Source organism: Saccopteryx bilineata, chromosome 2 (genome assembly GCF_036850765.1).
Source record: "Saccopteryx bilineata isolate mSacBil1 chromosome 2, mSacBil1_pri_phased_curated, whole genome shotgun sequence".
NCBI classification, from domain to species: domain Eukaryota; kingdom Metazoa; phylum Chordata; class Mammalia; order Chiroptera; family Emballonuridae; genus Saccopteryx; species Saccopteryx bilineata.
The window spans coordinates 268,925,195-268,948,125 of record NC_089491.1 but is presented as its reverse complement, the minus strand read 5'-3'; the positions used below and the strand labels follow the sequence as shown (position 1 = coordinate 268,948,125).

Genomic DNA, 22,931 nt, shown 5'->3' with positions numbered 1-22,931 from the left:
TGAAATCAGTTAATAGCATTGTACTGATGTTAATTTCTTAGTTTTGACAAATGTGCTGTAGTAATGGAGGATGTTGATATTAAGAGAAGATGAATGGAAGGTGAATGGGGATGCACAGCTTTTCTGTCAATCTGGTATTATTACAGAATAAAAGGGCTATTGGAAAACAGAGAGACAAGAGAAGAGAAACAAGGCAAAGAAATACCCTGGGGCCACACAGGGACATCGTAAACTTGGTTTACGATGATAGACCTCTTCCAAATTGTGTGATATCTGGCTGAATTTCATAGCCTGTCCTTGGAGACATCTGTTCATCCATCCATTTATTCATTCATTTGACAAATTTTTATTGGGCACTTATTATATATTATATACTATTTTAGGTTCTGGGGGATACAGCTGTGACATACTGTTAGGTGTCTCATCTCATGGAACTTATATTGTATATAGTAAGAGAAACAGACTACCTACCAATCAATCAATCAATCAATCATCTATCTACTTAAATGAACAGTAAACTATGAGATGGTGATAAGTACTATGCAGAAAACGAAAACAGGCAATGAGGGGGAGGTGGTCAGAGAAAGTGACTTATACTGGGACCCGAATGATAAGAAAGCAACCTGCCATCCAAAGAGCAGGAGGAAGTGCAATCAGGCAGAAGGAGCAGCTGGTACAAAGGCCCTGAGGTGGCAACAAGCTTGGATGTTTGATATATAGAAGAAAAGCTTGAGGCTGGAGCATAGTGAGAGAAGGGAGGGTGGTAGGAGCTGAGGGCAAAGAGGCATGGGATGGGAGTGGTGGGGAGATGATTAGAGTCTCTTTTATGTTTCAATCCTCTTTGGTCCCTATAAGCATCTAGGGGAGTTGATACTCTTGATTCTTTTTACAGGTGGGAATGGAGAGGCTCAGAACTTCTGTCCTTTCCCTGCAATAGATTATGGGAATGTCAGGATAGGCCAACGAGGAGGAACAATTTTGTGCTTTGATGCCCCTTAAGGTTGACTTGAGAATGATATAAATTCTTAGAAAAAGTACCTTCTGAAACTCATCAGGTTCTTGTGAAAAACCGGTAGACATTTTCAACACAGCCAGACTTGTGTCCCTTGGGGCTTTCTCTGTCTCCATTTGCTTTGTTAGAAAGGGCTAGTGCAAAGTTCCAGGGTCTGCTGTCTGAAGGAGCGGAACGTTTCATGAGGCTGTAGCTCTAAAAGCAGCAGGTCTGGGACAGAAGTTCTGTGGCTGACCTACCTGGCTGTCACTTCCTGCCATTTCTCCAAGTCTGCTCTTCCACATAGTCCAGGTCCCTGAGAGAGGCCCTGGATGAATGGGTGGCTTGATTTCTTTCTGCTGAGTTTCTATGCAGTGTTCAGGGCGTGGTGGTGATGGTGGAAGGCTCTGAGAGCAAGAGGCATTCATGTCAGAGAATGAAACTTTTATCTCTCTCTAGCAAAAATGGTGCTCTTTTCTATCCATGCATGCATCCATCAATCTATCCATTCATTTATTTACCAAGTATTTATTTGGTACTTGTTCTGCGCCAGACACTGTGTTATGCATATTAAGACAGATGTGGCCCCCAGTCATCAGGGACTGAGATCTGGACATAGCCAGCCACTCTAGCAGGGATCTTCCGGGAGGTGATCTAGTCCAGGTCCTTCTCAGCCTGGTTGTAGAGACAGCAGCTAGAGAACACAGAATCGAATTTCAGAGTTGTACCAAGACTGTCTTAGTTGGGGGGGGGGCTCACCTCCCCGGTATGGAATATACCACAATTTATTTAGAGGACCCCCTATTGTTGAACATTTTGATTATTTCCAATTTGTCATTATGATAAGCAAGGCGGTGATGATAATCTTTGTACAAACACCTAATTATTTTCTTCCCGAGAGACTCCCGTGGGTCAAGAGGTGGGTGTGTATAATTTCTAAGGTTTTGGACGCATACAGCTCGACGGCCCTCCAGGGAAGCTGTGCCACTCCGCCTTGCCCCGGACTGGACGAACCTGCTACCCTGCTGCCGGGCCTGCTGCTGGAAGATGGCATTCCTGCGGCTCTTTCCCTGCCTCGCCAGCCAAATGGGATTTGTGGGAGAGCCAGCCTCTGCCTCTTTCAGGCCTGCCGATATCTGTCGTGTCATGTTAGGATTACATAAGTGTGATGTTGAGAAATCTCCTTGGAGGAAAGATGTTCCCCAGATGTTAGAGTTGGGAGAGAGAAATGCTCGGGTTGCTGACAGGTCGGTCTCGTGGCATGCCCTCACCCCCCACCTCCCTGGTCTCCGTGCAGGTGACCTTGTTCAATCCCTCCCCACCTCACACACATAACAGAGAAGCATCCTCTCTATGGCATGTTTTATAGTTCTAGTCACACGGGTTTGTGACTTGGGAGCCTCTTTTCCATCTCTCCTGGTGGCTTGTGGTATGAAGACGTGAAGTCTTACTCATTTCAGTATCCCCAGCTTCTGGCTAGTGATAAAAAAAAGGAATAAAATAAGAATATTAATCACAATAGCGATAATAATAGTAATAGCTAATGAGTTGAGCTCTTATCAAGCCCTTTACATATTTTATCTTACTGAATGATCCCTGTAAACAAATTATTATTATTGTTACCCTCATTTCACGGATGAGGATGTTGAGGCTCAGAGAAGAGAAGTGACTTGCACAAGGTCACAGTGTGAGTGGAAGAGGTGGGATTCAACCCAACTTCTCCCCATCCTTCTGCTAAATGCTTGAGTATTTCAGGCCCTTAATGAGGAGCTCCCTCCCCAACACTTGCTAATGACCAGAAGACATTGACAGATATCCGTCCCCGCAGAACTGAAGAGTCTGGTTTATTCATTTCCGGGGAAAAGCCAGACTGGGGGATTTGAGAGGGTCTTCTTGGAGCACTGCTTTGAAAGACCTAATGGGAAATAGCTCTGCTTCTCCTGACCTCCCTGCCTCCCATTGCAGTGGGACCCCTCCATACACCGGGACCCCTCCTTCTAAAAATGTTCATTCTTCCGGCAACTGTCAGCCCCCTCTACCCTTACCACCATGGTGGGCATGAGGACATCTGAGCTTTTTTCTCAAGCCACTCTCCCTCATTCTACTCTTTTCTTTCCATTTCTAGCGCGGGTCCCACTTTCCTGTCCTCTCCTAACTCTGTCAGCTCAGTCCCTGTGGCCAGCAGCTCTGGTGATCTAGCCCACGTCTTCCTACAATGGTTTAAAGACAGCAGCATCGTGAAGACACGGGGCTCCTTGCAGAATCCCATGATCTACTGACATCCCATTTATGACAACTAAATAGCAATTTCGGGTGGTCAGATGCCCCCTTCCTGAGATTACAGTAAGATAAAAGATACACACATGAAAAGTTCTAAGAAGAATTCACCTGCCTAGCATTTCCCAGACATCACATGGGTTCCAGGCCCTGAGAACTCAGAGATAAGCAAGTCCGAGCTGTGTTGTTGGACTCTCCCGTGTGATGGGAGAACCGTTTACAATGCAGGTTGGACCAGGGGAGGGTGTTAGCCTATATTGTAGGAGCTCAGATGAAGGACAGACATATACGGTCAGTCTTCAGGAAGTGTTATTTATTTGTCATAGACCAGAAGCACATTCTGGAGGGAACCAGGGAGAGGGAACATCCTGCTTCCTTTGTTTTCTTGGCTTCAGGTACTGGAATAACTGGGAAGCTGCACCCTGAGAGATGCAGTTGCTAAGGGGAGGGGGCTTAGTGAAACCAGCATACCTAGTGGGCTGATTTCAGGGAAGCCAATGCTATTGAGATCCTGAAAATAGAAGGAAAAAAAATTAAACTTAACTCTGCCCTACATTACATCAATATAAGCACATTTGCATAGAAGAAAACATGGCCTCACTGCTGGAAATGAAATGTAATGTTTTCCTAATGCATTTTACAATAAATATGTAACATTTAAACCTTTAAAAAATGTTTTTCCATAGACCACCCAACATCGTTTCTGTATGTCAGCAGAATATGTACCATTCTTTGGAAAACTCTTCTTAGTAATAATGATAATAATAATACCATATTTCCCTATGTATAAGATGCACCCTTTTTTGAAAAATTTGAGGTCTAAAAACTGGGTGCATCTTATACAGTGGTTGTCAAGTCACTTAAGAAGTGTGACATTTCAAATGTCATAGATGGAACTGAGGACGAGGCAATATATGAAGACAGTGATTCATCATCAGACACAGATGAGGACAAGATAATGGATGGGAGTTTTGACAGTGATGAGGAGTTGTATGAATTTTATGATGAATAAAACTTGAGTTCAATAAATTTATGTAATACATTTTTTTTTCCAAATTTCAGGCTGCCAAATTAAGGTGCGTCTTATATATGGGAGCGTCTTATACATGGGAGCATCTTATACATAGCAACAATAAAAAATCATGACGATACACATGGGGTTTCCAATATAGGCACCGTTCTAAGTGCTGTTGTATATCTAATGTGATTCTAGTGACAACCATATGAGGAGGTATTGTTATTATCCCCCACTTCACAGATGGGGACACTGAGGCACAGAGAGGTTTAGTGATTTCCTCCAGGCCACACAGTTCAGATGCAGAAGAGCCAGATGGGAACCTGGAGAGCCTTGCCCTAAAACCTGGCCTTTTAACTGTTTCATTACACTGTCTGCTGCATCTCCTTCCTCCAGGCTCTTAGGGTAACTTTGGGCTGAATGCGTCACTAGACTTCTGAGGAAGAAAGGAGTCTAGTGAAGCACCCTAGATGCTTAATAGTAGGTGCTTAATAAATGGTAGCTGCTCTTCGTTATTTAGAGTACACAACACTTGTTCATATGTTAGCTGAGTGAAACGTCCTGGGCACACTAGTTGGTAGGAGGGGAAGGTGTGCCCCCATTGTACAGTTGTGGAAACTGAGGCTCAGAGCATGCAAGTGACATGTTCAAGGTCACATAGCTGGTGGATGGTGAGCGGAGGAGCAAGAATCAAGCTCAGAGCCCCAGAAGGCACATCCCAGTCTCTTCCCCCTTGCAGTGCCTTGCCTGATAGCACCAAACTGACTGATTAATAAATAATAATTGTTGACTTGTCTTAAAAGCTTGTCTTCCAACGCCTGTAGCATTTTCTCTGTAATTAGTCTATTTTTTTCCACAGGGGGTAAACGAGCCTCCTTAAGACTTGCTCCTTTCCCTGTGGGGACAAGGCCAGGCTTGGGGACCCAGCCGTTGTCTCTCTCTTTGTTGCCTTTCTCTTTCCCTTTTTTGCTCTCCTGTGTCTCTGTTCCGCTTACTTGTTTTGTCTTCTACGGGTCCCCTGGGATGAGCCGTGCTCCTGTGACATGTCTTCCCTTTTGTGTTCCGGATGATAGCATTTCTCCGGAGGCTCTTGAAAGAGAAGAATGGAGCGAATACAGCACAGAGCCTGGTGGCTGGGTGAGAGCTTTGAGCACAAGTCCTTTCTCTTCAGGCTCTCTTCTGTGTGCACACCCACACATGCGTGTCCACACATGCACACACACAAACGCATACTGTATTGTAGGGCAGGCTATGATATGATTTAAATGCAGGGTCCTCTGACCAGGAGGGAGCTCAGCCATGACCCCTAGGTCCTTCGGGAGGCTCTCAGGAGAAATCTGTTTCCTTTGCTTTTTCAGCTCCTACAGGCCACCTTCATTCCTTGGCTTGTGGCCCCTTCTTCCATTTTCAAGGCCAGCAACACAGCATCTCTCTCTCCCTCTCACCTCCCCCCCTACACTTCATCATCACCATTCCCCTCTGACCTCCTGCCTCCCTTTTTCCCTTATAAGGGCTCTTGTGATTACCGTGGGCCCATCCAGATAACTCAGGGTAATTTCTCTATCTCAAGATACCTTAGTCATATCTGTAAAGTCTAACTTGCCATGTAATGTAATGTATTCAACACCTGGGCATTCAGACATGGACATCTTTTGAGGCCATTTTTCTGTCTCACTTGCCAAGTGAGATGGAAAGTTTGTTTGTTTTTAACATTCTTTCTTTCTGGGCTATCTCAGTACCCATCTTGCTGGGAGACAGTCCAGCACAAGAGGCTCTGAAACAAGCTGTTTAGATTCACACCGTGCCATCCTGTCTCTTTCTAGCTGTGTTACCTTGGGCAAGTCACCCAACCTCTCTGTGTCTAATTTCCTCATCTCTAAGATAAGCAAGTAATGTCACAGAACTTCATTGCACTGTTATAAGTCACAGAAAGCACTGGGGTGACAAAACATGCCATGTGGTGAATAATAAGCACCCAAAATAAATGGGAGAAGCAATTATAAATAGGGGGGCTGTATAGCATGATAATTAGAAACTCGGAGGGCCTTGGTTCAAATCCCAGTCTCAGCACTTAGGAACTAAGCGGTCTCAGGCTAGTTACATTAGGTATCAGTCTCAATTTTCTCATTTGTAAAATGAAAATAAAACAATGATCATCTTTTTTTAAACGTGCATAATTTTTAAAATAATGTTTATTTTATTGATTCTAGAGAGAACAAGGGGGAGAGAGAGGGAAAGAGAGAGAGTAAGAGTCAAAGAGAGACAAAGGCAGAGACAGGAACATCGAGCTCTTCCCGTATATGTCCTGACTGGGGATCAAACTGGCAACCTCTGTGTTTTGGGATGATGCTAACCAACTGAGCCAGCCACCTGGCCAGGGCAAAAACAGTGATCATCTTAATACATAGGATTGTTGTAAGAATCAAAATATAATATGGTGCACGTGAGCCATCTGGAACACAATGAGTATAGCTTTGGCTGTTGGAGTTATCCCTAACACCATCATTGCCCATCCTTCCTGAGGGTGATGGAGAGAGAGCCTCCACAGGCTGCCTCTGGCATCAACAGAGCAAGGATGGGACTTGCTGAACCCAGAGCCCTGAGAAATCCCTCTGTAGTGCTCTAGCTTTTAGAGCAAGGCTGGCTCAGCCTGGAGCTGTCTGATTTCAAGGCGACTCCCTGCTGCGGAACTGTAGAGGTTATAGCAGCAGCTGGTTCTTTGGACAAAGGGCTCCTAAGACAGAAGAGGGCTTTGGACATGGTGACCAGGGTGGTGGGGAGGGTGGGGGAAAAATTCCCTGAGAAGCCAGAGCTAGTTCCTAGATGGCATGGTCACCAGGGAAGGTGCAGGGTTCTGGTTTCAACCATATTGTCTTTAAGTTTTTGCTGCAAAGACCTGTTTCAGTGAAGACTTGGGCAGCTGCCCAGTATGCAAAACAGTTAAAAGTACAACTGCTCTGGTTGAGACGGGGATTGGTGGGGGCAGCAACTTGAGCCTCTTTTTCACTCCCATGGGGACCTCTGGGGCCCCCGTTTGAGAAAAAGCTGGTGGAGTGACAGGCTTTGGAGTCAGACCTGGGATTCACACCCCTGCCTCTGCCACTGCCTGGCTGTGCGAGCTTTGGGGCTTCACTTCGCCTGTCTGAGCCTCAGTCTTCTCATATGAAAATGGGACAATAATAGCACCTGCCTCATGAGGTTGAAGACTGGTGACAGTGACTCTAAGGTGCTTAGTTCAGTGCCTGGCACATGGTAGATATCTTGGCACTTAGCATGGGGTAGCTATTTTGATTCCCTAAGAGATCTAAATTCACAACAGACTCTCCAAGAACACGTGTCTAATGCCCAGGGAAGCTATGAGGTTGTGTAGATATTCCTTGGGACCAGAAGCCGAAAGGCTTGGGAACAACTTGTGTTCTGATTCCGCCACCAGCAGGCTGTGTGAATTTAGTCCCTTCTGGGCTTCCTGAATCACTTTTTAGATGTTTATTGGGGGCCTACTATGTGCCTGGCACTGTTCTAGCCACTAGGACAAGGACACAGGCCCTGGCATCTGGAAGGCTGAGTTCCAGATTTAACTCAGCCTTCCAGAGTTAAAGAAGCTTGTATTCTGGACAAGCTAGGCACTTTCTAGCTCTTTGGCTATGAACTGGTCACTGCCCCTCTCTGGTCCTCAGTTCCTCTATGTGTAAAGTGAAGGGATTGAACTTGTGTTGTGGGCCCTTCCCAGAAAAGATTCAATGAGATCCTGCCTCCAAAATTGTAGAATGCACTTGAACTTGACTCTGACATTCTGAAACATGGGCTTTGGGATCATACAACCCTGGGTTTGAATCCTGTGCTTGCCACTTACTGTATAACCTTATGCAAGAGACTGAACTTCTTGAGTCTCGGTTTCCTCATCTGTGAAATGGGGATAATAATAGTACCATCACAGGGTCATGGTGAGGACTCAAAGTGATGATACAGATAGAGTTCCCAGCACAAGGGTTGGGAACCTATGGCTCGTGAGCCAGATGTGGCTCTTTTGATGGCTGCATCTGGCTCACAGACAAATCTTTAATAATAAAAAAAAACCGTTAAAAATATAAAACATTCTTATATCTTAAAATCCGTTCATTTCCTACCGCTCATGTTCATGGTTGCGGGTGGCTGGAGCCAATCACAGCTGTCCTCGGGGACAGTGCCAAATTTTTATTGGATAATGCATAAGGTACACAGGTCATTGTATGGCTTTCATGAAATTACATTTTAAAATATTTGGTGTTCCAATTTTATGTTTAAGACTCTCAACAAAATGGGTATAGAAGGAAAATATCTCAACATGATAAAGGCCATATATGATAAACCATCAGCCAACATCATATTAAATGGCGTAAAACTGAGGACTTTCCACCTTAAATCAGGAACATGACAGGGTTGTCCACTCTCTCCACTCTTATTTAACATGGTGCTAGAAGTTCTGGCCAGAGCAATCAGACAAGACAAAGAAATAAAAGGCATCCATATCGGAAAAGAAGAAGTAAAGGTATCACTTTTTACTGATGATATGATCCTATACATTGAAAACCCAAAGGACTCCACAAAAAGATTACTAGAAACAATAAACCAATACAGTAAGGTCGCAGGATACAAAATTAACATACAAAAGTCCATAGCCTTTCTATATGCCAACAATGAAATATTAGAAAACGAACTCAAAAAAATAATCCCCTTCACGATTGCAACAAAAAAATAAAATACCTAGGAATAAACATAACAAAGAATGTAAAGGACCTATATAACGAAAACTACAAGGCATTGCTAAGAGAAATAGAAAAAGACACAATGAGATGGAAAAATATTCCTTGTTCTTGGATAGGAAGAATAAATATAATTAAAATGGCCATATTACCCAAAGTAATATATAAATTTAATGCAATTCCCATCAAAATTCCTATGACATTTTTTAAAGAAATGGAACAAAAAATCATAAGATTTATATGGAACTATAAAAAACCCCAAATAGCCAAAGCAATCCTAAGGAAAAAGAATGAAGCTGGGGGCATTACAATACCTGACTTTAAACTATATTATAGGGCCACAATAATCAAAACTGTATGGTATTGGCAGAAAAATAGACACTCAGACCAATGGAACAGAATAGAAAGCCCAGAAATAAAACCACATATATATGGTCAAATAATCTTTGATAAGGGGGGACCAACAACACAAAATGGAGAAAAGAAAGCCTCTTCAACAAATGGTGTTGGGAAAACTGGAAAGCCACATGCAAAAGAATGAAACTCAACTACAGCCTGTCCCCGTGTACTAAAATTAATTCAAAATGGATCAAAGACCTAAATATAAGATCTGAAACAATAAAGTACATAGAAGAAGACATAGGTACTAAACTCATGGACCTGGGTTTTAAAGAACATTTTATGAACTTAACTCCAATGGCAAGAGAAATGAAGGCAAAGATAAATGAATGGGACTACATCAGAATAAAAAGTTTTTGCTCAGCAAGAGAAACTGATATCAAAATAAACAGACAGCCAACTAAATGGGAACTGATATTTTCAAACAATAGCTCAGATAAGGGCCTAATATCCAAAATTTACAAAGAACTCATAAAACTCAACAACAAACAAACAAACAATCCAATAAAAAAATGGGAAGAAGACATAAACAGACACTTCTCCCAGGAAGAAATACAAATGGCCAACAGATATATGAAAAGATGCTCAGCTTCATTAGTTATTAGAGAAATGCAAATCAAAACTACAATGAGATACCACCTCACCCCTGTTAGATTAGCTATTATCAACAAGACGGGAAATAGCAAATGTTGGAGAGGCTGTGAAGAAAAAGGAACCCTCATACACTGTTGGTGGGAATGTAAAGTAGTACAACCATTATGGAGGAAAGTATGGTGGTTCCTCAAAAAACTGCAAATAGAACTACCTTATGACCCAGCAATCCCTCTTCTGGGTATATACCCCAAAACCTCAGAATCATTGATACGTAAAGACACATGTAGCCCCATGTTCATTGCAGCACTGTTCACAGTGGCCAAGACATGGAAACAACCAAAAAACCCTTCAATAGAAGACTGGATAAAGAAGATGTGGCACATATACACTATGGAATACTACTCAGCCATAAGAAATGATGACATCAGATCATTTACAGCAAAATGGTGGGATCTTGATAACATTATACGGAGTGAAATAAGTAAATCAGAAAAAAATAAGAACTACATGATTCCATACATTGGTGGAACATAAAAACGAGACTAAGAGACATGGACAAGAGAGTGGTGGTTACCAGGGGTGGGGGGAGGGAGGACATGGGAGGGAGGGAGGGAGAGAGTTAGGGGGAGGGGGAGGGGCACAGAGAAAACTAGACAGAGGGTGACGGAGGACAATCTGACTCTGGGTGAGGGGTATGCAACATAATTTAATGACAAGTTAACCTAGACATGTTTTCTTTGAATATATGTACCCTGAATTATTAATGTCATCCCATTAACATTAATAAAAATTTATAAAAAAAAATATGTGGTGTTCATGGCTCTCTCAGCCAAAAAGGTTCCCAAACCCTGTCCTAGCAGAATGACTGGTGTATTGGTTCTCAATAAATGAGAACTGCCTTTAACACCACCACCACCAAAGTCATTATCATCATCACTATAAAGACCACCACCACCACCAACATACCACCATCATGAGTATCACAATCATGACCATCTATAAAATGAAGCTCTAAATGGTCTCTAAGATCCTGACATTTTAAGATCTGCTTTTCAAGGGGAGAATTAAGTGACAAATGTGGTAGCTCATCCTGGGCCATTTGAATGACACACTTTAGAGGAGGGTCCCCAATAAAGAGGGTTCTCTTTCACTTTGCAGAGAATGTCTTACAGGCATCCCCAAACTATGGGCCCATGGGCCGCATGTGGCCCCCTGAGGCCATTTATCCGGCCCCCGCCACACTTCTGGAAGGGGCACCTCTTTCATTGGTGATCAGTGAGAGGAGCATTGTATGTGGTGGCCCTCCAACGGTCTGAGGGACAATGAACTGGCCCCCTGTGTAAAAAGTTTGGGGACCCCTAGCAGACGTTGGTCTGTTTGAGATTTCTTGTCCTTTGTCTGTAGTAAGCAAGAATAGGACCCTTGAGATTTGGAACACTGTCAGTCCTGCGAGTCCATTTTTGTTGGTATACTTCTCCTTTTAATGATGGTTGTTCTTGTCCAGATACTGATTTCCCTTCAGAAAATCAGTTTGGATCTATTGGGGGTGGGTCTTTGGCTAAGGCTCAGTTATCTGATTTAGACTTCCTATAATCTCCCAATATCGTCCTGCTCAAGCTGCACGCTGACAGGAATGACTGGCACGTACATACCGTCCTGGGCTGGCTGGCAATTCCTTCTCTCTCTGTCATAATGCCTGAGTCATAGGACAGGCTATGGATCATGGGACCCTCGCAGCTCACATCTTGTGCATTCTTCTTGTTGCTTTTTAACCTTTTGCTTCCTATCTTAAGGAAGATCGAATAGTCCTAACCTCATTGTATAGATGGGGCTTAGAGACATTAAATGACTTGTATAAGGTTGTATGGGGGTCTAGACCTGGGTCCCAGACACCTGTCAAGTGCTTATTCAACTAAGCCATCTTGTTTCTTAAAATTTTCCATTTCCTAAGCCTCATCTTTCCTACCCTGGATTCTGAGTCTCCCGAGGTCTGGCTTAGAGATCTGCAACCATGTGGGTGAGGACAGGTCAGCTGGGCTGATTTCTTTTAGAAAAAGCCACTGGGGGGGTTCCCATACTGGGGTTAAACTCTTCTCCAAGCTGAGACCAGCACTGAAGGTCTGGGGACGTGTGTGGGAAAGGGGCTGCGAAGTTACAGCTCCTTTTGCTCTGAGAGTGAGTGACAATCTTAGAACAAGTTGGTGTTAGGTAGGCTGCCACTGACTTCACTGAGTGCTGGCGAGAAGTCCCATCTCCCTGCTCCCCCTCCCTTCTCTGCTCTAACCATCCAATAACTTAACTTCGCCGCCCGAGGGTTCGCTTCCCGCCCGTCCCCTCCTCCACCCCGTCTTAGCGCTGTCCGTGGTGCTGATCGCCCATCTCCTGACTGCCTTTTCGACCATCCAGGATCTCTGGTGCGCCCAACCTCTCCTCCCCGCCTCCTACCTCTCTTTCTCCAGGCACCTCTCACATAAATCACCGGTGGGAGGCAGGCTTGGCTCCCCTGCGCCGGGAAGCTTCTTCCCCCTCCCTTGCTCAACACAGGGTTTTGCAGCAGTGGAGGAAGCCGCCACTGATTTCGGGCACAGGGGAAGCAACTGATTTGTTGGCTGCCAGCAGCCCAGAGTTGCCTACTCAAACGACAGAGAGAGAGAGAGAGAGAGAGAGAGAGAGAGAGAGAGAGAGAACTTACCGAGCTGAAACCTTCATCCATGTGGAGGGCAGTCAGAGGGAGCTACAGTCTTTGCCTTGTGCCTTGTCCACTGGCTGGTCTGACTTTTCTCCTCTTCTGGCTGTGGTATTTCTTTTCATCTTGTGTGATTTAAGGATAGTTGGAGTGTGTGTGTGTGTGTGTGTGTGTGTGTGTGCGCGCGCGCGCGCGCCCGTGTGCATGTGCTGGCACTTGGATTTTATTTTGGGAAGAGTAAAGAGAGTCAAATGAACAATTTTCTTTCAGGCACCTCCACTGAGCTTTCAAACCAAGTCATCGGGAGTTAACATCTTCCCAGCCGGCAGGGAAGGGAGGAGTTGGCAAGGATTTGGCTCTCCTGTTCCCCCTGCAATCCTCTGGTATTGTGGTAAGTAATATTCTTCTCAATTGTGAAAATGGGCTGGGAATATTGGAATCCAGTTGTGATGAGGTGTACACATAAGCTGGTAGGGGTGAAGGGTAGGGAGGAGGGAAGGGGTGTTGAGGAGTGACCACGTTTATTTGCCCACATTCTGCAGTGTTTGATCACCCAAGCAGCACCCCAAAGCCAAATTAGATTTTGGCTTTGTCCAGGGAGGGCATAAAAGAAGCTCCTGTTTTAGGCATTGTGATAAAAATTGTGGCTTCTGCCCAATTTGTCCTCTCCTTTGCAGCAGAAGCTGTTGAAAGTAGCCCGCAGTTCTCTGTGAGTGAATTAACCCTTCGTGGGGCTGGCCAGCCAGGCATGGAGGGTCTCTGGGTGTCCTGATCTAGTGGGTGGGCATCTTGGACAAGGATGGGAGAGGGGCACCTGAAGCTGGAAGGTTAACCCTTGCCTAGGTTCATCTTGGCACACCAGGTGAGGCTTGCCTAGGACCGGGCTCAGATTGTACCATCTTCCAGGGCTAGCTGAGTAATTTAATTGTGGTGCTTTTTGCAAGCTTGGCTGTTTTAAGCTTCCTGAGATGAGAGACCTGGGAGCCATGAAATGACCACATTTTTCTCAGAATGAGTGGTTGGGCAAGCCAGAGGGGAGCAGCCAGCTGCCTGCTGAGCAGACGATGTTTTATTTTCACAGGTGGTGTAACCTGTAAGTGATGCATGAGGGGGTGCATGCTGGCACCAGCCTGGGAGGCTCCATCCTCGAGCCTGTCTCAGAGTAGGGAACAGAGGGAACAGGGCTTGTTCTGATTCTGGGGAAGGGCTCCAAGCTCTAGCTTCAGATCTGTTCCAGGGCAGAGCATACCCTGCTGTAATTTCTTTATCTGACATCCGGATGGGATAAACCTGCACCAACCTGTTAGTGCCAAGGGGAGGTCCTTTGCAAGTGAATCCAAAAACTCACATTTAATTTTAAAATGTCTTTGCTGCTAAGCTGTGACTTATCAAAAGAGGATTTCTCTTTGCTTCCTGCTTTGATTACATCTCCCTTTCTGGAAATGAATGTTCTTATTTTTAGCATCTTTGCTATTATCTCAGGGGTCGCTTCAGTCTTCCGCATTTCCAAGGATTTCCTCTTGAATTTCTTGTTCTTGGAGGTGGGAGGAATTAAATATCAGAGGCTGGCAAGCCTGGGATGCAAGTAGGGCCCACTCAGTCATTCTCTCTAGCTCCAGGGCATGTGCCTGCTTGGGCAGGACATGTGAGGTAGAGGGGAAGGTACCTCAGTGGTTAGTGCCCAAGTTTTTGGTCCTCAAAGCCCAGTCTTTTTTCACTGGGTGACCTTGAGGATGAAGAAGTTTCCTTAGTTTCCTCCCCTGGAAGCCTCAAGTATAAAAGACGAACGAGAGGAAATTTGGTTCAAATAAGGAGCCACAGATCTGGCCATGGTAATATTTAGTATACGGATCTTCAGCACTGACTGGTCAGACAGGACCATGGCTGGGGCCCTGGAGTGGGGGGTTGTAGGGGCCCCCTGCAGTGCTGAGTGTTAGCCTCTGAGGACTTGGAGTGGACTGGGGGAGGACCAAGGGAGCCCCAGCGGCCTCAGTGCAACATCACACTGAGTCTGGCACAAGAGTGTTTTTATATTTTAATGACTGGCTCAGCCATGTGCTGCATGTCAGCTCAGCTGAGGTAGTCAGAACTGGGTTGTCCACATCTGGGTGCTTTTTAAGCATCTCCTAGCTGCCTCCCAGCCTTGCTTCCTTGGGGGTGGCTAAGATCCAAGAGGCAGCCTTCCCTCCTCCACCATCACATCTGAAATGGTGCATTGTGGTGCGCCAGGCAGAGGGACACAGACGCTTCTGGAGTGAGCCCTGCACTTGGAGCAGGAGACCAGGGTTCTGGCCCCAGCTCTGCCCCCTTCCCGGTGCTCAGTTTCCTCACCTGGGCAATGTGGGAGTTGTTCCAAGGACCCTTCCAGCTCTGAGGTGCTGTGGCTAGGGGCTAAGTGTGTGTGCGTGAGCACATGCTTCTGGGAAGGGTTAGCACTATCTTTGGGGATGCATCACATGTGTTGAGGAGTCACTGCTTGGGGTGGATTGGAGTGGGGTGGGGGTCTCCTGTGAGAACTTCGGTAGCTTCCTGGAATCCTGTGCTCAGGTGGAGAGGGCTCTGCCTTCTGTACGGCACAGTCAGATGCACAGACATACAGCTTTAGCAGCATATGAAGGCCCTATAGGCACTTACCCCAGGGGTGACAACAAGGACCTCTTTGTGAACCTCTACTCTGAAGAGAAGCATATTCAACTCAGACACACAAGCTCAGGGGGTCTATGGGCCCTCCCTCATGCCCATCTGAGCACCTCAAGTCCAGAACCTCTGATCTAGTCTAACCCCTTTTTGGGGGGCGGGGGGATGGGTGCCCAGAGAGGGAAAGCAACTTTCCCAAGACCACACAGTAAGTCACGGCACAGCAGCTTACAAATCTACCATCTTGAAGACAAGGCATCCTCCCCTCACTCCACTCCTCTCCTGGCCCCCCAGCCTGGGACGGGGAGGAGGGACAGTAGCACCTTCCAGCCCGGGCTGACTGCAGGGAACCAGAGCCGTAGAGACAAGCGTGGACATCCCCTTGCTCACTCAGAGAAAAGAGGCAGTGGCCAGGGGTTGTGCAGTCCCACAAGGGTGGCCTGGAAGGTCAGTCTGCCGGCTTGCTCTGTTTCTCCCTTCCTCGCTACTCCCACCCATCCCAGCTGGTGTGCGGGCTGTGCCTCTGGTCAGGGCGGCTGCTCGGGGCTGATTTGCAGCATATGGTATTTATACTTTATTTCACTGCCCCTCTCTGTCTCTCTCTCTCTCTGTATATGGGTCAGAGAGAGTTTGTGGCTTTCTAATAAAAACCACCATGACATATGGACCCGTCTTCTGCTCTCTTTCCGCTTTGAGTGGGGAGCTGGTCATAAATGCAGGCAAATCGGCAACTGATGCGAAGACGATGAGGAGCTGGTTGATTTCGGTTAAGCACTGTGGCTGTAACCTGTGATAAAAATAGCCCCAGGACCCAGGACCCAGGAGCGAATGGGCTTCAATTATTTAGCTGGCTCCCAGGACAGAGATCCTCTATGTACTGGGAGTGGAGGAGGCCCGGCAGCCGTCTTCTTCCTGTTCCCACCCCATCTGCCGTTTGAGCCTCCAGGGGCTGCCCTGCGGACTCTGGGAGCAGCTGGACCTGAGTTTGAATCCTGACCCCAGTGCTTCCTTGCTGTGTGACTTCAGGCAAGACCCTTAACCTCTCTGAGACTCGGTTTCCTCAGGCATGTTAAGGTGGTTCGGTGTGGTGGCCAAGAGTGTGTGGGCTCTGGAAACAGCTTTGGGGTATATTGTCAATCCTGGTTCTAGCACTTTCTATTTGCCCCACTTCACCTCTCTGGGTCTCAAGTTTTCCACCTGTGAAGTGGGAATGGGGAATTCTAGGAATTTTAAGAGTTAATACTTGCAAAGTGCTTTGTCCTGAGCCCGGCAAGGAGTACGTGTCCAACAGATGTTAGTCATGGGGATGGTGTTGGTGGTGGTACCAGTGAAATTACCCTGACCCAAACAAGATCAGGGAGAGGGCGGGAAGGTAGGTGAATCCTTCCTGCTAGCCATGCAGCTGTGGGACCCAGAAGAGAGAGGACGCGGCTTGGAGACAGGAGACTGCCTGCCCACTGATCCCCTAATTGGTTTTTATGTAGTTGCTGGAGGTCTCCAGACCTCAGTTTCTTCATCCATGAAATGAGTATAGCACCTCCTTTCCTCAAAGCTGTGAGGCGCCAGAACCAGAGCCATTGTGAGTGTGCGGAGCAGGCGCTGCAGGCTGAGCTCCAGGGGGGAACCCCCTGCGCTCTTCCGAGTCTTCTTTTCCTCTGAATCCTGGGGAGCTTTTGCTGACTCATCCCCACTCACCAGCTCAGTCAGTGCGTTTCTGCTAGGAAACCCGAGCTTCCTCTCACTCCTGCAGGTGCCACAAGGCGGGATTCTTTAAGGCCAAGGCTGTGCCATCCCCACTTTCGGAGTCAGGGTTGGCACACAGTGCGGCAATGGGTGAATGAATGAATGAATGAATGAATGAATGAATGAATGCAATGTCAATTGATTGACTAGTAGACAGTTCATCTGGGGGCTGACTTGGCCTATGGTCCAGACAGAGGCCTGAATGCAGTAGGCGCTCAGTGCTGATTATGATGAGTCATTGGGGAAGTTTGGAAGGACTTGATTTTCACCTCAGATCTCCTACTGGCAACCCACAGGCCTCTCTCTCCTCCTGCTGGAATATTCATTGGCATTTATTCATGTGTTGCACGTTTATTGAGGACTTAACAGTATGCATGGCATCAGGGTGGGTACTGGGAATAAAATGATGACAACAGCACAATCCCTTTGGTACTTAAACTGTCTACTTATAAAATGTGATCTTTCAGAGGGGGTAGTACTTAGTCACCCTAAAACACTGAGCCCACTGATGTCTGAATTCCAACAATAACATTTCATTGTTTGTCTTTAGGCTTTGTTCTTGGATCATGAGCAGGTGCTTTGGGTGGGGTGGTGCCTCCAGCCTTCCTTTGAGTCATTCATACCTTAAGGAAGAGGAGTCGTAAAATGCTTTCCAAAAAAGTGAGGGAGAGCTTTGTTGGAAGGGGAAGTGGAGTTTGCAGATACTGATCTTGCAGGTAAAAGAGAGAGAGCAAAAGGCAGAGAAAGGTGAATGTTACCGGAAATACATTTTGCTGGGGGATAAAAATCTCTAGCTGCCCCAAGAGAACCCAAGGCCAGTTCTTGGGTTGCACCCTGTCCCTGTGCCATCAGAGACTCTGAGTGCGGGGCCCTGGGACCTGTGTACTCACAAGTCTCCTCTGCTATAGATAAAGGAGTTTTCTTTTTTTTAAATGCAAAACACTTTTCCAGGCGTTAGTTATAACTGTTCTGGGTGTTTTGGGAGCCTCAGACTTCTTGCCCAAGCTCTCTCCCTCCCCATCGTTCCCTAAGGAGCTGAGCAGAATAGCAATCAGGCCCATAGCCTCCCAGACAGTATACTTTCTGCAGTGTTCATGTCCTCAGTTTTCACAAGAGTGTGTGCTGAGCGTAGGGAGTCACTTCCTTCCCAGGCAGGACCCAGGCACTTAGGTTATCAGATAGCTCTGAGACAAGGCAGCTATCTGACCAGGAGCAGCTTTCTTGACAAGGGGACCCTGGCCAGGCCTTCACACTCCTCTTAGCTCACTCAACTCAGCATCCCAGTAGGGCCAGGGAAATGGGGCAGATGACAGCGCAGTGCCGAGGCACCAGGCTGCTCTGTGCAATGTCACCGTGGTTGCCTCGAAGGGACTGCTTTGCTGTCATTAGTTATAATGACTTAATGCATGCTTAAATCTCATTGTAATGGAGCTGTGTCAGACTCTGATTTAGCAATCCGGCTAGTGAGCAGGATGACAGGCCTCAGGAAGCTAGGGTCGGTGCCCACCCCTCCCCAATGAATCAACAACAGGACACTCATCTGACTACAGCAGAACTGCGCTTGGTTTGTGAAGGCTTTTATTTGGAAAGTTGGGGGTGGGGGTGGGAGGGGAATTGCTTCGTCTCTCAATTTAATCTGAGTGAGTTCATTCAGCCTCCTTTTTTTTTTCATCGTTTTTTTTTTTCTTTCTTTCCTCTTTAATGCACCTACACAATGACAAGCAGCGACTTGTGAATGGAAGCTGCTTTCAGTAGCAAACAGATTATGTAAGCGGGTTCTGGTGCCAGCCGTCCTGGTGGGGCGGCGTTCTGGGCCGCTGGAAAAGAGAGACGATTTCTCCAAGTGCGACAGGAGGCCGACCTTGCAAGATGCCGGCAGAAAGTACCTGTGTGATCCGTTCTGTCCCACGGTCGGGCCCCTGGGCCCTGGCCTCTCCACCTGTTGGCTCTTCCCTCTGTCACTGGGTGGCTGAGTTCATCTGTCAGCTTTAAGCAGGGCACTGGAACTTGGTGAAGGTGAAGAAACCACTGGAAGGCTGGGGCATCTGGCCACGTCTTTCTCCCAACGGTCTGCCAATGGTGGGAAAGGCTGTTGGATAGGGTTGCAGATGTAAGCTTCTGACATTTGCAGTTTTTCCTCTGATCATTAGAGACCTCCCTGTTGTTCACCCTAGCCGGCCAGCCCAGGCCAGAGGGAGACATCAGCATGTGCCAAATGACATGTGGGAAACTCAATGTGCAGACCAGCGACACACCTCCTCTGCCATTCAGAAAGGGACACACTGCTGTTTCTTTAGCCTTTTTTTCCCCCTCTTTCCCTTGGAAGGGTTTATCTGGCCAGGGCCAGCCTCCAGGTTATCTGCAGAGGGGTTTGGGGGTGTGTCCTCTTCTAAATGGTGCATACGTGCCTTGGGAAGAAATGCCCAGGGAGAAGGAAATCGTTCTCCCACGTTGGTGACAGGAGTGGGCTTTGCTTCTGATTATAATGTGAGGGGAGCTGGCCTCGTCTGTCACCTCTGTTTCCCACGGGGGACTCCTCTGCTTGTTAGATCAGCGTGGACTTTTTGTTTTGGCACAAGGATCTGAGAGGTGAGTTATTCTTTCTTCTCATTCCCTGGTGCATGACCATCATTGATCCTGGCGGGCTGCTTTCTCAATTTTTCAGTGTTTATTCTCTGTTTCACTTTTAATTATCTGGTCACTTCTCCCTCTATGTGGAGAGACCCTGGTCCCCTTCCCCAGGCAGGCACGCGGTCAGCTGTGTGCACTCCTTGGGACCTAGGTCTCCTCCTCCAACACTGATGTGGCCTCTTGATACAGACTGGTGGCTACAAAAGACTCACCTTGACCTTGAATATTCTCAGAGGGTAAAAAGCTCCAGAGACTGGTAGTGGGGGTCCCCAGGTGGCCACAGAGGCCTCCCCAAGGCCCTGGGATTGAGCAGGCACCAGCCCTGGGAAATTCTCTCTTGGTTGTCATGGTAGCAGTTCTGTGATAGGGGCCTTTATCCAATGGGACACCACAGGGCTGTCATTTCTGGTTGACACAGACCATATGGGTGGTCTCTGATTCCCTGGGGCACTCCCCACCTGCTTTCAATATTCCTCCCCCTTGCTAGAAGGCCCGCTCTGAGCTAATAAGAGTCTCTCTGTTTGGGTTCAGGCTCAGCTGTGCCACAGGGTAATTGCATCCTAGAGCTGTGGTTTGGTACAGGAAGTGAATGGGTCAAGGCTTGTCCACCGAGTCACAGGGCAGTCATGGGGGGCTAGACCCTGCATATCAAATTTATGGAAGTGATCTCTTTGGATCCTCACAAAGCCTTGGGAAGGAAGCCTTATTATTGTGCCCATTTTAGACCAGGACTCTGAGGCTACAGACAGCAGAGAGGTCTCGGTTCCCCAAATTCACATTGTCAGTAAAGGGTAGATTCAGGAACTCACTCAGATCTTTTGGACACCAAAGTCAAATACTGAATTTTCACAGCAGGGAAATGAACCTCCCAGGGCCTCATTTCTCTGCTCTGTAAAACGGGATAATAATCAATCACCACTTTGCTTATGGTTCAGGGCTGTTGTGAAATGCTTCTTTATAACATAGAGCTTTGCAGAAATGGGTTTCCAGTCTTCAGCTCCTCCGGAATCGAAAGCATAAATGTCATTCTGATGAAGGACTGGCGAGTACTGACCGGTAGGAGGCAGTCTGCCCAGTGATTAGAAGCAGAGCCTCTGCCTCCAGACCTTGGGATGCTGGCTCTGCTCCTTGCCAGCCTGTGCCTTTGGGGATGTTATTTGGCCTCTCTGGCCTCACTTCACTCACCTGTAAGATGGGAATAATAACAGTACCTCCCTCATAGAGTTGCCACGAGGATCCCATGAGTTAATATATAGATATATGAAGCACCTGGTGCCCCGTTCTTGGTGTACTATATAAACTTTAGTTGTTTATTATTATAAAGGACTTAAATTTTTTCTTATACTAAATTACTTTATTAAATTATTACTTCTATTTTACAGATGAAGGAGCTAAGCCCTGTAGGTCACATGGCGAGTTAAGGAGCAGAGAAAGATTTAGCCTTCAGGGATGACAATGGCCAAGCTACAACACTCTGAAGCAAGGCAGGTTCACCATGCCAATGACAAAGTGTAAATCTAACAGAAAGAGATAAAAGGATAGTCACAGGCAGGCTGGGAAAAGCAGATGGTTAATTTGGTGGCCTGAGGGTCCTTCTTGGTGGGCTCCAGGTGCTCGGGCTGTGAGCATGGCCAGGTGGGTGCAAGTGGATGCCACGCCTGCTTCAAGCCACGAAACATGTGGCCACCAGCAGGTGGCTGATGCCACACTGGTGAGCTGGGGGGCGGGGAGGGGGCTCCACGGTAGACAAACAGGGTTCTGTAGGCTAGTTCTCATGCTTTTTTGGAAGTTGGGATCCCTCTCAGTTTCTGTCCCTACCCCTCTGCTTGTGCCATCAGTGAACGTTCTGGACCTTGTTCTGTCCCTCAACCCCAGAAGTTGGTTGGCTCAAGTGGAGGTTGTATGTGTGCCAGGCGTTGTCAGGCCTGAGTTCTTGGTCATACGCATAGCAGTTAGGGGCTCAGCATTGAGAGCCAGACTCATTGGGTTCAAATCCCCCCTTCACCCCCCTCAAGCTGTGCAGACCTTGTTGGTTACCAAAGCTCCCTGAATGCACCTCAGTTTTGTCCAACTGTAAAACGGGGATGTGGTTATTAGTAAAAATGTATTTTGCCGAGTTCTCGTAAGGATCAAGTGGGTTCATGTGCACAGAGCTCCCAAGATGACATCATCGTCACTATTATCATTACTTCTTAGCAGCCAATACAAACTTGTCTTCAGATCTTTGCATCTTCCTAGATTCGAGGGGGCTCTTGAAGGTTACTTGCTTACACTAATGGTTTCCAAACTCTGATCTGACCTGTAACAAAGTTCCCATGGCCCTGGTGAGTGGAGGAAAAGCAGGCATTTACCTACTTCAGTTGCCAACTAAGTTTTCCTAGGACAGACTTTCCCTCGGCCTGACATCATGTATTTCTTTTTTTGCTCATTTCATGTTAAAATATATTCTTTAAAAAAAATGTTGGAATTTGTCAATGGTAGTTTTTGTTGTTGTTTTGTTTTTTAATCAGTGCCCTTCCTTAGCAAGTAAAAATAACAAACTTGGAAGGAATTTTACTCATCTGAGATAGTCAGATGCCTTGGAGATACTTTTGTCCAAGCACTAACCTCAGTGGTTGTCAAATTTTAGAGCATGCTAGACTCTCCTGGGGTGTTTTTTAGAATAACATTGTTTAGGCCCATCCCCAGGAATTCTGACTCAGGAGGTTTGGAGTCATGCCCAGGGATCTGCAGTATAAAGAATTTATGATGATTCAGATGCAGTCGGCCCGTGGGTCACTCTGGGCTTGGGGTGGGGTGGGGGGTGCTGCTTTTCCTGGTGGGTGAATATTCTCTGCCACTCCCTGGGCAATGGGCTTGAATGCCTCCTGCGAGGGGGCTCAGCACCTACGAAGGCACCTGTGCATGTCACACAGGTCCTGTTAGCATGGTTGTCCTTCCTGATGTTGACTTAGACCTGACTCCTGTCACTTATAATTATTTTGTCTTCTGGAGCCAAACTGCAGAAATTAAATTCCTAAGACAAAGCGTGGTTCTTAATAATTAAGTGCACATTAAGAGGCAAGTGCATGAGGCTAAAAGTCCTAGTTCATTTTTGTTAGGGGGCTAAGCCCAAAAGTGACTGTCTAGTCCCCTTTGCACTGTAATTTGGTCCCCCTTCAACATTCGATAAATATTTATTGCCCATCTATGACTACGAAGGTCGGATAGCCCCAG

At 46.7% G+C, this 22,931-nt stretch overlaps 1 protein-coding gene and 1 long non-coding RNA gene across 4 annotated transcripts in view; one reads left to right on the top strand and one right to left on the bottom strand.

Moving 5' to 3' along the window:
• Positions 1–3,607: 3,607 nt before the first annotated feature.
• On the bottom strand, positions 3,608–12,842 carry LOC136325726 (uncharacterized). Its single transcript, XR_010729297.1, has 3 exons — positions 12,711–12,842; positions 5,279–5,372; positions 3,608–3,779 (listed from the first exon to the last, which is right to left on the bottom strand). It is a non-coding gene; the product is annotated as an uncharacterized lncRNA (long non-coding RNA).
• The window catches only part of RPH3A (rabphilin 3A), an 80,898-nt gene continuing 70,456 nt past the window's right edge, over positions 12,490–22,931 (top strand). For all 3 annotated transcript variants that reach the window (XM_066260541.1, XM_066260542.1, XM_066260540.1), the window contains exons 1-2: positions 12,490–12,815; positions 12,975–13,095. The gene's annotated coding sequence lies outside the window, so the exon portion shown is untranslated. The remainder of the gene's footprint in view (positions 12,816–12,974; positions 13,096–22,931) is intronic.